Consider the following 16,308-nt stretch of genomic DNA (forward strand, 5'->3'; position numbering starts at 1 on the left):
TTGTCTCTGAGTGTGTGTCTTATTCTATCACCGTCATTCTGTCTTCTTGTCACTTTATATCTGTGTGTGTCTGTCTTGTCTCGCTCTGTGTGTCTTTTTGTTAATCTGTCTAAATCTTTGTCTATTTACGAATCTGTCCGTTTATCAGTCTGTTTTACTTGTATCATTTTGTCAGTCTGTCTATCTGCCTCTTTACGTACTTGTCTATTTAAGATGTCTGTCTGCTTGTCTCTTTTCTAAGGACGTCTCTATCTCTACACGGTCCCTTTACCTCCCTCCTCTCTCTCTCTCTCTCTCTCTCTCTCTCTCTCTCTCTCATATTTACTCATGAAAACTTACACGAAGCCGTAAGTTTTGTTTCCATGGTACCTCCAGCATTCGGAAGTCCCCCATCTCCCTTCCTCACTGCTCCCCACCTTGCCCAGTCCTGCCACACCACTCCCTTCACCCCATGCCTCCCTTCTCCCTTCCCGCGTTTCTCTCTTAACCAACCCAGGTGAAGTCAAATACCATAGAAAAATACAAATAACTATCACATTTTTCTTCTTTTTCCCTTTCTTTCTTTTTTTGACTTGTGACTCTTCTCCTTTCAACCCACGACTCCCTTCTCCCTTCCCGCGTTACTCTCTCTCTCCTCCTCGCCTGCCCTTTCAAGCTTCCAGTCTCGTGTCTCCTCTTCTTTTCCTCGTGTTTCTTGGTTCCCTTACTGCATTCCCCTCCATTGTCTTTGCGTCCTCTCATTCTCCATATTTCATCCTCTGTTCTCATTTGGCTGCTGCTTCTCAACTATCTTCTCTTCCTTATTTTCCTTACTCTCTTCATCTAAACCATTCCTTTAGTGTCCCTTCTCCTCACTCCTTTTTTTCCTCAAATTATTACTTCTTCTCGTCTTTCTCATCTAATCAAGTTTCCTCTCCTTTTTCTCTTATCCCCATCACCTTAACTCCTTCATGACGCGTTTAGATATTCATTCTGCTTAAAATTTGGTGACTATACAGCTTCAGAAACTAATGGGGGGATTTAAATAGTGTGAAGACTCTGGTCATTAATCTTCCAATCTCCACAGACCTTTCCTAATGTCAATAAAATGGTCTAATCGTACACAAATCTTACGGTAAAAATGTATCCCAGTATTGAAGGGTTTAAGTTCCCACCTGTCCTTTACTTCATGTCCTCCTTCCCAGCCTTCCGTCCATCCATCCTTCCTTAAACAATTCTCAGCTTAGTGTCTCCCTCTCCTGTAACTTGTATACAGTACGCAGACGCAGGGCATGACGGGTAAGCAATGTGTGTCCCTCCTTCCCTCCCTCTCTTTTGTCGTTCCTGCTTCCGGCGAGTCCATGTCGCTGGCTTCGAGAGAAAACGGCCCTCTCCAAGATAGTCTCACTCAAATCATGACCGCCCCATTCTGTGACAAAGAACAATTACACAATAAATCTAAAATGCCTCTACTCTTGTGCCTAAATCGGTTCCACTGTCACCAAATCAGCTCCAGTATCACCAGTTCAGCTCCACTTAAACCAAATCGGCCCTAATGCCACCAAGACGGAATCACCTCTTATTTCTTATTACAAATTAAAACCTAATCTCGTCTAATAGGAAACACTACAGCACAGAATGTCAACGTGTATAAAGCTACACGGCTTAACCAGTTACCATGTTTGTTGTTACTTCTATAGTGGACCTAGTGGAAGCAGTGACAACAATAACAACAAACAGTCAGACTCCACCTCCACTTCTCTCATCTCTCCATCAAACAAGTGCCAGTACAATATGCAACACTCACCAATCTCCGCGACTGTGAGGTGTCAAGGCGTAGGGCAAGGTGTCTACTGGAAAAAAAAAAAAACGAGAGCACTTGGACACGATTACTATATCACGGGTCTACTGGCGGCTACTCACTCCCCTTTGAACTACCTCCGCATGTGCAGCACATGTGACGCATCTAAACAAGCTAGTTACCAACAAACTAGTTACCAGACTTCTCCACCTTACGTATAAATACAAAACTAATAACTGTAATAGAACAGATGCAACAGAGTCTATAAATACACTGCGCTGAACATCACATTACATCAAATTCGCTCTATATCGAAGCAGATAAACATAAAATTTCATAACCCGTTTTCTTTTGCTACAGTATCGGCTGCCAGCTTGACGCCCACCGAGATCTGCTATAATGATTTCCCTCCGCTGCCCATCTCCCCAGTACGATTATCTGCTGCCCAGCCCAACCAGGACGATTACACGTGGTCCACCCTACCCAATATGACGATCCCCTAGCTAATGTGCGGAATCAAAGACAATATATGAAAAAGAATGGAAAGCGTGCCATATACCATAACAAATGCGTATCCCCAGTAAAGTTGTCAGATGCCGCTAGAATAGTGAATTCATAGAGTGAGCCGCGTTTTTTTTTTTTTTACCCTCACCCTTACTTGGGTATTACGCCATTTTTATTTATTTTTCATGGATATTTTTTAAAGTTTTCTCTGACATGAATGATTTTTGTTACTTATGTAAGAACCGCAAAGTAACGCATGGTATATAATTATGATCTTTGACGGAATGTTGGCTGGCAATGTGAGCTGGCAAACAACTTCGATGCTCCGACACACTGCTTCACTGGATTCGAGAACGGGCCAGCGATCCTACCAGGGAAGCAGATTAGCCAGTCAATTTGTATGTCTTATTTAATACGCCCCTGACACTCACTTCCCAAGACGCCTCTCCGCTGTCCATCTCTTCTGTATGCCTTCCCGTTGCCCACATCCCTAGTTCAATTCCCCTTAGCACCTTCATAACTGGGACGCATTTTTACCTGAGTTTTTTGTACGATTAGACCATTTGATTGACATTAGGAAAAGTCTAAGGAAATCAGAAGATTAATGGCTACAGTCTTCACTATTTCAATCCCTCCCCCTTAAGTTTCAAAGCAGTATAAAATCACCAAATAGTAAGCAGAATGAATATGGAAACGCATCATGGTACTGAAGGTGTTAAACTTACACTAGAATAAAAAAAAATGAAAAAAAATGCACCTGAACACTTATCCTTCCAATATCTTCCACTACAGCCAGTTAATTTGATTCTAATATCTGTTGGTCTTGTCCGGTTTCTCCCCTCGTGCATAAACAACAAACACTAAAGCTTGTTGAAGGTAATGGTGGTAAAGCAACGAAACATTTGTGAATACCTTGCAGCATCTCGCCAGTGACCGTCGCATCAGCATCGCGGAGGAATGTTAATATCCACAACTCTCCATACGTCTGTCATGTACATTCTATTTCTATTTAGTTTTTTGTCCCGTGTCCATACAATAATAGTGCAAGTGTGGAAGTCCATTCATAAGGTTCTCTCTCTTCTGTCTCTGCCTGTATCTTTGTCTCTGTCTGTCTTTCTGTTTGTCTGTTTTTTTCTGTTTTTCTGTCTGTCTCTCTCTCTCTCTCTCTCTCTCTCTCTCTCTCTCTCTCTCTCTCTCTCTCTCTCTCTCTCTCTCTCTCTCTCTCTCTCTCTCATTTTCCTCTTCTTTAAGCCAAACTTAAAATAGTTGCACCTTCCTTTTTGTCTACTTTTTCTTTTTGTCTTTTCTTTCTTCTTTTCTATCTATTTGTATGATTTTGCATTCTTTCATTCTTTCTATTTTCTTTCATTTCTTTCTTTTTTCTTCTCTTTCTTCTTTTTCTTCCTTTCTTTCCTTCCACCTTTCTCATTCCACGCTAGACAACCTATTTTTGTTCTGGCCATTTACATAACACACCTTTTCCATTCAATCTAATACGTACCAAACTTTCTTGAACTCCTTTCCTTCACACGTCGAGTTAGCACCCACCACAAGACTCCCCCTTCCACTTACTCACTCAAAACAATCGCCACCATATGTTTCTTTTTATTTATCAGCGTACTGTGCTTATCTACCTGTCTCGGCTTTAAGAAATTTGACAACGCCAGACACTTTATATTTTTTATTTATACCACGTGGGCTTTTCATGGGAATTTGTGGGCTAAAGAAGGCATTTTTTGTGGTACCTCCTACCTCAAAGCCCATCCGCTAAGAAACCGTTGCCCTGAGTGAGGAAGCCCAAACTACACTCGGACCGTGGACAGGATTCAAACCCGTGCGCTTGAAAACCCCTCGGACCCCAAAGCACGCATGGTTCCACTGTACCACAACAGCAAAGCAATAACAACAACAACAACAATCAATAAGAAAGTTTAGTATTAATAGCAACAAGAAAAGGGAAAAGAAAGAAGAAATAAACGCCAAGAAAAAGAGAGAGAAGGAGGAAAAATAAGTGAAAAAAAAGAGATTTGCCCTAAAGAGGAAGAAGAAAGTAAGAGAAAGAGAGAACATGAACAATACAATAGGTTCTCTCTCTTCTCTCTGTCTCTCTGTCTGTCTCTCTCTCTGTCTGTTTGTCTGTCTGTCTGGAATGAAAAAAGGGAAGAAAGAAAAAAAAGCAAAACATTACAGTGACTTTCCCTTCAGAACACACACGTGACGGAGTGAATATGTTGGGAAAGACACATTTGAGAGGCACTGGTAGGGATATTTAAGGGGATAGAGGAGGAGGAGAAGTAGGTGAAGGTGGAGGTGGAGGTGGTGCTGGTGGTGGTAGGATGCCTGGCAGAGGTACCAATACTTAAAGAGGAAGATATGAACACAACCAAGGGTGGATAGACTATTTGAAGGCAGAAAGAAGTGTGCTTGTTATTTGCTATATAAAGAACAAAAAGATTCTCTGGTTCAAAATATAAAAGGAAAAGGTGAATTGCTGTGCGAGTTAATATAATGAGAAGAATAAAGGGTAGTTTAGAAATGCAAGATAAATTGGTTGTTTGTTGTATTCCATTAGAAAAAGAAAAGGAAAAGAAAAGGTTTAGAAGAGTTCATGGTGGACTGAGCTTCCATTTATATATTCATTTTTTTTTTTTTTGTGAGTGCAGAGTAGGGATTATTGCGGCTGGAAAATACACACACACACACACACACACACACACACACACACACACACACACACACACACACACACACACACACACACACACACATGAAAAAGAAATCCAGACTTGCATTTAACAAAGAAAGATAAAAAAAAGATAGAAAAGCGAACAAGAAAATACAAATATAGAAAAAGGCAAACATATTACACACATGAAAAAAAAAAAAAATCCAGACTTGCAATTAACAGAAAAAAAAATAAAAGAATAAAAGAAATCAGAAAAAGATAGAAACTTGAACAAGAAAATACAAATATAGAAAGAAAACAAACATATTCCTTTTCCTCTGTTACGGGTGATCTATCTCTGTCTCCCTCTGTCTCTCCCTCTATCCCTCCTTTTACCTCTTCGGCGCGACTGCCTCCCCGCCTCGGCCACTCTCTTTGCGATGGAGCAGGTCGTGTTGTGCTCTCACTCTTGAATGTTCTCGCAATTCCCGGAGCTCACAACTGTAGGGGCCTGGTGTTGGGGGAGACTTGGGGAGAAGAGGAGGAAAAGAAGAGATGGTGATGATGATGATAATGATGATGATGATAGTAGTGGTGGTGATGATGATGATGATGATGATGATAATGGTGAAGAAGAAGAAGAAGAAGAAAAAGAAAAAAAGAAGAAGAAAAGCAAGAAAAAGAGAAAGAAGAAATATACATATATAGATGAATAAGTAGTAATAGTAGTAGTAGTAGTAGTAGTAGTGATATATAATTTGTTGTTGTTGTTGTTGTTGTTGTTGTTGTTGTCGTTTGCCTGTCGTGAAAAGCTTTGTGATGAAATAATACGTTAGTTGTCAATTAAGCAAGTTATCTCTTAGTGTTCCATTTCCGTGTATCAATTGTTGAGGTTCACCAAATAAGTCAGTCACATTCGAGGACAAAATATATTACACTCGGCGAACCACCCACAAATTTATCTTTCCTTTGCATGGTTTTCCTAATAGCAAATCATTACCTAACCTAACATAACAAATCATTACCTAACCTAACCTAACTTTAACCTAACCTAACTTACCCTAACCTAACCTAACCTAACTTAACCTAACCTAACCTAACCTAACCTAACCTTAACCTAACCTAACCTAACCTAACCAACCTAACCTAACCTAACCTAACCTAACCTAACCTAACCTAACCTAACCTAACCTAACCTAACCTAACCTAACCTAACCTAACCTAACCTAACCTAACCTAACCTAACCTAACCTAACCTAACCTAACCTAACCTAACCTAACCTAACCTAACCTAACCTAACCTAACCTAACCTAACCTAACCTAACCTAACCTAACCTAACCTAACTTAACCTAACTTAACCTAACCGTATCGTTCGTCAATATTCCCTACAAGTCAAATATCAAGAGCTTACATTAAACCACACTCCCTTTGCTCTCTCATCCCTGAAACCAAATGAGGAGCGACCTTCACTCACCTCAGAAAGCAAATTACCACACTCAATTCTCAATATCCAACCAAATATTTTATGCTGTAGCTTCCCTCGAGTCAGACCAGGAACTCCACACTAAACTCTCCCTCGATAACCTGCAAACCAACGTGGAAAAGTCGATCCTAAAACCCTCACGAAGCCAGATATTCTTCATTCCCATTTCCAACACGCTGAACTAGTCCCCTGCTCACCTCAAGTCACGGGTCTCAACGTCGCGATGCCCCTTTCAACACTCCCAGATTCACTTCACCTTTGACTTCACGCAGCGCCTCACACAGCTCCAGTCTGGCTCAGCGGCGGGCACTAACCAAAGGGAATGGACAAAAGGTTCTATTTCAGTTCCCGGGTTTTTTACTTGTAACATTGCCGGTTATGCCACGTGCCAGTCAGTCTCTGCCGCGCCAACCTCTCATGTTAAAGCCACAGATCGATAGGTTTGTAAAGTTCTGTATCATCAAAGCCAGAGAGAGAGAGAGAGAGAGAGAGAGAGAGAGCATTAACTAAGTAAGAGAAGGCTTAGTAATACATTTTTTGATAAATGTTTGTAAAGTACTCGGACAAACTATGGCATCTTATGTGTTTTGACAGAGAGAGAGAGAGAGAGAGAGAGAGAGAGAGAGAGAGAGAGAGAGAGAGAGAGAGAGAGAGAGAGAGAGAGAGAGAATACTTACCCATTATGCACACTCCAAAATGGTGAGACATGCAGATGCAGCAGTGTGGCACGGACGCCCTCTACCACCAGGCCTCTGCGAAAAGGAAGAAAATGATGTCCCGATTGATTCATCCCGGTCCTTCCTAATACACAATTTCCTGCAGACGCTCTCCTTCATTTCCTACATTGGCCGTGCTGTGGTGGCGGAGGAGGCGGTGTCCTGTGGTGGCGCAAGGCAGGCAGGTCACGTCCACACCACCAGGGATCAACACTACATACTGTCTTTTCATTCGGTGTGCGAGTGTCGAAGGATTAACCTCTTCAGTACCATGACGCATTTTCATATTCATTCTGCTTACCATTTAGTGATTTTATATAACATCAGATACTTATGTGGGGATTAAAAATAGTGAAGACTCTGGCCAGTAATCTTCTGACCTCCACAGACTCTTTCTTATGTAATTAAAATCATGGAATCGTACTAAAAAAATCATGGTAAAAATGTGTCTCAGTATTGAAAGGGTTAAGAGGAAGCACTAATCCTCAAACGTGATTTATCCACCCATCAAAATTTCAATGTTCTCTTTTTTTTTTGGGGGTTTGGGGGCGTTTGGGGATTACTTGAATCAGTGTAAAGGTGAGCGGTGGTATTTTACTGACGTTTATCCACACTCACATCACTGGAATGCTTGAATGAATGAAGGAATAAACCATGATATTTGATTCATTTTCATCCTTTACATCATTGTGTGGAGAGTGATCAGATTGTTGTGAAGGTAGAGTATGGCACTGTGCTTATTCTCACATCAGTGTTTTGTGAAGTACTCGGACAAACTATGGAATCTTATTTGTTATGACGTCACTGCTTTGATCAACATTCATATCACTGTAATTAAACTGTGATATTTGATAGACGTCTGAATATAAAAATTTCATCAGATTTCTAATTAAGTGGAGAGAGAGAGAGAGAGAGAGAGAGAGAGAGAGAGAGAGAGAGAGAGAGAGAGAGAGAGAGAGAGAGAGAAACACTTACTATTACCCTAAAATATTCGGTAACCTAAGTCATACCTAACTCATCATGCCTTGCCTTACCAGTCGTCACCTCTCTTCCCAACTACTTCACCGAAATCACTCTATTCACAGGAACTCCTTCACCCACTTTTATCTCGCTCCTCTCCTTGATTAGTCCTTCCTCTGAGCCTGCCATTCAAGTTCTCTCAGGCGGCACAACACATACTGGAACTGGCTTGATGTGGTAACGATGTGATAATTCTGTCTCACCTGCTCCATATTCAAGGTGTTAATAGATGATATGTGCATCATCACTATACAGTCCATCAGGCACCACTCCACCATGATACTTGAGGCTGAGTGGATGCTGATTAACCCTCTTTAATACTGGGACTCACATTTACCTTGAGATTTGTGTACCATTAGACCATTATATTGACATTAGCAAGGGTCTATGGAGGTCAGAAGATTAATGGCTACAGTCTTCTAAATTAATCTCCCACATAAGTTTGTGAAGCTGTATAAAATCACCAAATAGTCACCAGAAGGAATATGAAAACGCGTCATGGTACTGAAGAGGTCGAGCAGTCCAGATAGTTATGAGAGAGAAAACACACACGATCATACACCTACAGGAATGAATGATGCTGCGCTGACCTCACTGCTTCTCTTAACACCTCTCTCGTCACTACTGCTGCTGCCGGAGTGGATAACTGACTGGCAGAGTGAGTGATGGGCTTACAGTCTTGGTGGCGGGGAATTCATTTGGTTTTAATGTTATCTAATTAAGGTAAATGTGTGTATATACAAATGCCTATACATACAGATGCTTATACATACAAATGCTTATACATACAGATGCCTACACATACAAATACTTATACATACAGATGCGTATATATAGAAATACTTATACATACAAATAACTAAACAATTATGCATACATAGAACACAAATGCTAATGTACAGTACTGATGAACATGCATCTAACCACAACACAACAGAGGTGCAATAGTTTGTGGTACATTCATATCAGAATATCTAATAAAAAAAGAATAAAAAGTTGACGTCAAATCTTTTAGAGTGGAGGAGAGTACGAGTAGTTTCCTTCAAATGGACTCTACAATAAACAAAGCTCAATATAGAAAGAAAATAAATAGATACCATAAAAGATTAAATAACTAAATAAGAACAAAAATAAACAAACACAAAACCTAACCAGAAATATTCTTTAACATTTCACAATACGAGTAACAAGACAGAGACAGACTCATCCACCCACTTCCTCACACTTTGAAACTGGAAGCCTTCACGCAGCACCTCTTCCTCCCCTAACACTCCCTCGCGCTATTCAAACACGCCCAACCCTGCCTTAAACAGACGAGCTAATGACTTCACACTGACGATTATGCAACACGTTAAACAGATACCCGCCACTAAGCCCAGCAATCTTCCTCTTCTACCATTCTTTGAGACAATATAAGCAAGGGAGTGGCCGGTAATTGCACACACTCGCAGCGGCCTTCCGGGTGTGTCTTAGCGTCTGTCCATGAGCGCTCCAAACCTCTCCATCCAGCCTTCCGAAAACTGCCGCCCCTCGGGGTTAAAACTGGTTTCTGAATGGCTTCCGCGTCACTAGCCAAGGCCGTATGATGGACTGTAGGAGGCGTGAGGGATGGAGGCAGGTGGAAGGACGGAAAGAAGAAGGAATGAATGGAAGGAAGGAAGTAAGGAAGGAAGGAAGAAAGGAAGGAAGGAGGGAAGTGAGAGAGAGAGGTTGAAAGAGAGCAAGAAAGGACGTGAAAGATGAATATTGCATGAGAGAGAGAGAGAGAGAGAGAGAGAGAGAGAGAGAGAGAGAGAGAGAGAGAGAGAGAGAGAGAGAGAGAGAGGACGTAAAAGGGGTGAATATTGAGTGAAAAGAATAGCTTGGGTAGTGTGGTATATACATATTTATGAAGAATAAACCCGGTGTGCAAGGAGGTGAGAAAATCCCTTTAAACTTAATACGCAGAAGAAACACGGTGAGAGAGAGAGAGAGAGAGAGAGAGAGAGAGAGAGAGAGAGAGAGAGAGAGAGAGAGAGAGAGAGAGAGATACAGAAACAGAGAGCGATACAGAGAGAGAGAGACACACACACAGAGACAGAGAGAGAACATGTGATGGAGGAATGGTGAGGAGAGAGCGAGGAAAGTAAAAGTGGTGAAGTGGTGATGAAGAGAGGCAGTTACGAGGATGTGGAGGAGAAACAGGTGAGGGAGGACAGGTGGTGAGGGAGGGAACGTACAGGTGAGGACGGTAATATTAAGTGATGGATGAGAAAGCAGGTGTACGGAAGGATACCTGAGGAAAGGGAAGGGAAGGGAGGGTGGAGGGGAAGTGGAAGTAACGTTCGGTCAGGTGGAGGTAAGCAGGTGTGTGGAAATACAGGTAAGAGAGAAGAAAAAGGTGTAGGAAGTAACTGTGATGACATGCGGATGATGGTGAAAGGTGGACCAGCTCGTGTAAAGGGGTGTTACAAGGTGTGCTATTAGGTAAAAATACAAGTAGGTGGTATGTCAATGATGAAGGATGGACCAGGTGAGGCTATGTAAGTAAACAGATAATGTGTGTAGTGTGTATCATTAACCCCTTCAGAACCATGACACGTTTTCGTATTTATTCTCCTTAATATTTGGTGATTTTTTACAGCTTCAGATACTTATGTTGGATGAAAATAGTGAAGACTGTGGCCATTAATCTTTCCACATCCATAGACCCTTTCCAATGTCAATAAAATCGTCTAATCGTGCCCTAAACTTATGATAGAAATGCGTCTCAGTAATAAAGAGGTTAATAAGATCCATGCTTTGTGTGATGTCTTTCTTTTGGTGAAATGCTTCCTTTACTTTATCAAATTGTTTCTTTGTCTTCTTTCTTCTTATTATCCTTGCTTTCGTTGTTATTTTGTTCTTTTCCTCCTTCTTCTTTCTTCTTCCTTCTGCTACTGCTATGATATCCTTCTCTTTCTCCTTCATCATCATCTTATAAGTTGTTTTCGTTATCATTCTCCTCCTCTTATTCTTCTTCGTCCTTCTTCTCCATCTCTTCCTCTTCCTATTACTACTATGATATTCTTCTCTTTCTCCTTCACCATCATCATCATCATCATCTTTCTCTTCTCTCTTCTTCCTTTTCTTTTAAGTTACCCTCGATGTCATTCTCCTCCTTTACTCTTCCTCGTCCTTCTCCTTCTCCTCCTTTTTTTTCCTCCTCCTACTCCTACCTCTACTATGACATTCTTCTTGTCTTTCTATTTCATCATTCTCTTCTTCCTCTTCTTTTTCTTCTACGTTACCTTCGATGTCATTCTCCTCCTCTTACTTCTCCTCGTCCTTCTCCTTCTCCTCCTTTCTTCCTCCTCCTACTTCTAATATGATATTCCTCTTCTCTTTCTCCATCATCACCATCATCCTCATCTTCTAAAGTTAAATTTTTTCCTTCACGGACAGACGCATAAGAGGAAGCGTCACATATTTATACTAAACTCCAAATCTGCTTGTGTAAACGATGCGAGAAGATAAGCAAACAGAGGCATAAACAGCAATGAAGGATGAATGGATTAGGGCAAAGAGAAAAAAATGACAAGTGCAAACCAAATAACAGAACACTTTGAAGAAAAGAGACACGCAAATACACACAAGCAAAGCAAATACAAATAGACGGGAAGGAGGAGAAAAAAAAAAAGTGAAAAAGAGAATTGAAGGAGAAAGAGGGTGGAGGAAGGAAGGACAGGAGGGAAGATGAGAGACTGTTTGGGGGGTGAAGGGGGCATTACGATCACGTCTTTAATTAACCCTTTACCTTTTCTTGCTCCTCTTGCTCCTTCTCTCTCTCTCTCTCTCTCTCTCTCTCTCTCTCTCTCTCTCTCTCTCTCTCTCTCTCTCTCTCTCTCTCTCTCTCTCTCTCTCTCTCTCTCTCTCTCTCTCTCCAGTAATCCTGTCCTTGTCCACCACCACCACCACCACCGCCACCACCACCACCACCGTCACCACCATCACCGCAGCCAGAATCGTTGACCTCCTTATCCACATCACAAACAACTCATATGTTTTTTCAACTATTTCTGGTCTAAGCTCCTGCACTGCGTCGTTATTTAAGCCACAGTGGTTGTCAGTTCTTGCTACAAAAAAGGAACGCGTCTCTTCCTCAAAAGGTTGTTTCTTTAGAAGGCCTTTCTGAAAGTTTCCCGACCGCAGAGTTACAAATGGTGAAAGCTCAGTAGTGAATGTATAGATCTTGTCCCTTTTAGTAAAGCAGAGAGAGAAGGTAGTGTTTATCGTTGATGTTAATTTTCGAAAGCCTTAGAGTTGTAGTGAGAGTATATATCTTGTCCCTTTCAGTAATGTAGAAAGAGAAGAAAGGTGTTGTTTATCATTGATGTTGATTTTCGGAAGCTCAGAATTGAATGTATGTAATCTTGTACCTTTTAGTAAAGTAGAAAGAGAAAGAAGGTGTTTATCGTTGATGTTAATTTTTGAAAGCCTTGAGTTGTATTGAGTGTATATAATTATATTGTATCTTTTAGTAAAGTGGAAAGAGAAAGTGTTTATCGTTAATGTTAATTTTCGAAAGAGTGCAGTTGACGTGTTTTGCTCCTCATTCCCGCCAGATAATGAGAGTTTACTTTAGAGATTGCCCTCTAAATCATCAAACTTCCGTACAGTTACACCATCATTGGGTCACAGACAACGCACCATCACCAAGCACCTACACAAATATGAACCATCAATGCCCCAGAGATGGTACACTAACATCACACAGGCACACACTTCTACAACAATCTTATTACGAAAACAAGAATAATTCAAATACACGAAACCGCTACCACCACCACCACCACCACCACCACCACCACCACCACCACCACCACCACCACCTTTCTTTCCAGGGGTAACCTCGTGTCGCGGCCTCGCAAATGGCATACGAAATAAAAGCAAGACACACAAACCAGAGAAAAATACCGAAGAATAAAGAAAGAAAGAAAGAAAGAAAGCTCTACACCATCACTAGACCTTGCCCGAGGGAGATGATGGCACTGAATACAATGTGCTAAAGAGAGAGAGAGAGAGAGAGAGAGAGAGAGAGAGAGAGAGAGAGAGAGAGAGAGAGAGAGAGAGAGAGAGGAGAGGAGAGAGAGAGGAGGAGGAGGAGGAGGAGGAGGAGGAGGAGGAGGAGGAAAAGAGGAGGAGGAGGAGGAGAAGAACACGAACAAGATGATGATGATGATAAATGTAATGAATAGTAAGATAGTGGCAGAAGAAGAAGAAGAAGAAGAAGAAGAAGAAGAAGAAAAGAAGAAATGGAAAACAACAACAAAAAAACGACAAAAACGAGAAGAAAGAAAAAGAAGACGAAGCAACTTGAGAGAGAGAGAGAGAGAGAGAGAGAGAGAGAGAGAGAGAGAGAGAGAGAGAGAGAACGCACCCTCACCTCATTACAGTCAACACATGAAAGATCGCGAAATTTATCAGGCGAATAAAACTCATCAATAAAGAAGAGGAAGAAGGAAGCAAGGGAGGATAAAAGGAAGAAACGGAGACAGAAAAATTGATGACACGTTTGGAGATAAGAGAGAGAAGGAGACACTGGGAGAAGATTAAACACCCGTAGAGAGTAACAATTGAGAAAAAAAAAATCCTGATGAAAAGTACCAGGAAAAGAAGAATGATTAGAGAGAGAGAGAGAGAGAGAGAGAGAGAGAGAGAGAGAGAGAGAGAGAGAGAGAGAGAGAGAGAGAGAAAGGCGGATTGTGTCAAGGTTAAGGAAGGAATACTCTCTCTCTCTCTCTCTCTCTCTCTCTCTCTCTCTCTCTCTCTCACCTGGGCATATGGTAATTACTGAAGACTTGCCCTCCCTCCCTCTTTTCTCTCTCCTCTTCCTTTTCCTATTCCTCTTTCTGCCTTTTCTCTTACCATCTCTCTTCTTTTCATCTCATCTCTCTCTCTCTCTCTCTCTCTCTCTCTCTCTCTCTCTCTCCTTTCGTCATGCTCTATTCTCTTTCCATCAACTATTTTTTCTATCTCCTCTTTTTCTCTGTTTATCTGTTTCGTTCAGTCTTATTTTCTTTTGATCCTATTTTGTCTTTTATTTACAATTCGCTACCTCTATTATTTTTTTTTTCTAATTCTCGGTAACATTAGTTCTTTGGTCTATTCTCATAAAAATAACCAGTGAAATATCTCTGAAGTATTTCTAAAACTCACTAAAGTATTTCTGAATTCTCCCAAAACACCAGAACAATCCCAAATTCTTAAAAAAAAAAAAAAACAGCCTTAAATCGCTAAGTGTTTCCGCTAGATACCCTTAAGATTTCCCTAAAACATTTCTAATACCCTCCAAAACATTCCTAAAAAAGCTCACTAAAATATTTCTAAAATCACCCAAAACGCCAAAACATCCCTAAATTCTAAAAAAAAACAGCATTAAATCGCTAAGTGTTTCCGCTAAATACCCTTAAAATTTCCTAAAACATTTCTCAAACCCCGCAAAACATCTCTCTCTCTCTCTCTCTCTCTCTCTCTCTCTCTCTCTCTCTCTCTCTCTCTCTCTCTCTCTCTCTCTCTCTCTCACTAAAATATTTTCCCCCAAACATCAAAACATACCTAAATTCTTAATAAAGCCTTATTTTGCTAAAGTATTCCCGGAAAATACCCTTAAAATTTCCTAAAACATCTCTTAAACCCCCCTAAGCATCCCTAAGTCCTTCCATACTGCCAACACATAAAAGAAGAAGGAGATCTAGTCAGTCCTTCATTCCGTTTTCTCATCAATGATTCTCTTTCCCTGCCAGTGCCTCGCGACAGGAGAGGGAAAATTGTGTGGAGGTAAAAAGCAACTAAGATGACGGGAAACATTATTTGCTCCTCACCAGCCACACCGAAATATTTGTGGGGAAAGCTAAGGAAATATTATCATTACTTCAATTATTACTGCTATTATTATTGTTGTTGTTGTTATTATTTATTATTATTATTATTAGTATTAGTATTAGTAGTTGTTAGTAGTAGTAGTAGTAGTAGTAGTAGCAGTAGTAGTAGTAGTAGTAGTAGCAGTAGCAGTAATAAGAATAAGAAAATGAATAATAGTAGGAAGAAAAAGAATACGGAAAAGAAAAGAAAAAACAACAAATCAACAACAAAGTCACACAAATAATTAGCAAGAACAACGCATACAAAAAAAAAAAAGCAAAAACAAGAAAATGACACCAGCATCACCACCATCACCACTATCACCACCACAACCACCACAACCACCATCACCGTAACAAAAAAAAAAAAAAAAGGAAAACAGTAAAGGAATATAGAAACACACACACACACACACACACACACACACACACACACACACATGACTTGCACGTGGGACACCTTCAGGCTACTCTCGGACAAACAGATTCCTTTCACTTTCCAGTCTGGAGTGTGACCTTGAGCGGAGGTGACTGAGGCCTCAATGCGGTGGCGAGTGAAGAGGAGGAGGAGGAGGAGGAGGAGGAGGAGGAGGAGAAAGGATAGGATGGTGATGCTTAAATAAGATAATTGATACGTTACCATCATCAACCTAGCACAGATTCCAGAGTCGTTACTGTCACCACCATTAGAACCACCACCACCACCACCACCAACAACAACAACAACAACAATAACATCAATAACATGAGAAGACGCAAGAACAACAACGACAACAACAATAAGAGAAAAAAAACAGTAGCAGGAAAAACAACAAAAAACAACAACAACAACAACAACAAGGAGGACAAAAGAACAGCAGCAGCAGCAACAACAACAAAAACAACAACGACATATATAGAGAACTTTCAAAGAGTAGACAGATTTATGGGTAAGGTTTGGAAAGTTTCACACAAGGGTTGCCACGTGTGTTTTAGTCCCGGCGGCTTCTTGTAACTTCCCTTATTCTCTTGTTCTTAAAACGACAACGATGACGACGACAACGAGTACGACGACAACAACAACAACAACAACAACAACAACAACAACAACAGCAATATCAGCAAAGAACAATAACTACGAGAAAATAAACAATGCTAATTTAAGGTTTAAGAAATCAACAACAACAACAACAACAACAACAACAATTACTACTACTACTTATATCACTACTTCTACTACAACAATAACAACAGCAACAACAACAACAGCAACTACTA

This window comes from Portunus trituberculatus, chromosome 42 (genome assembly GCF_017591435.1).
Source record: "Portunus trituberculatus isolate SZX2019 chromosome 42, ASM1759143v1, whole genome shotgun sequence".
NCBI lineage: Eukaryota > Metazoa > Arthropoda > Malacostraca > Decapoda > Portunidae > Portunus > Portunus trituberculatus.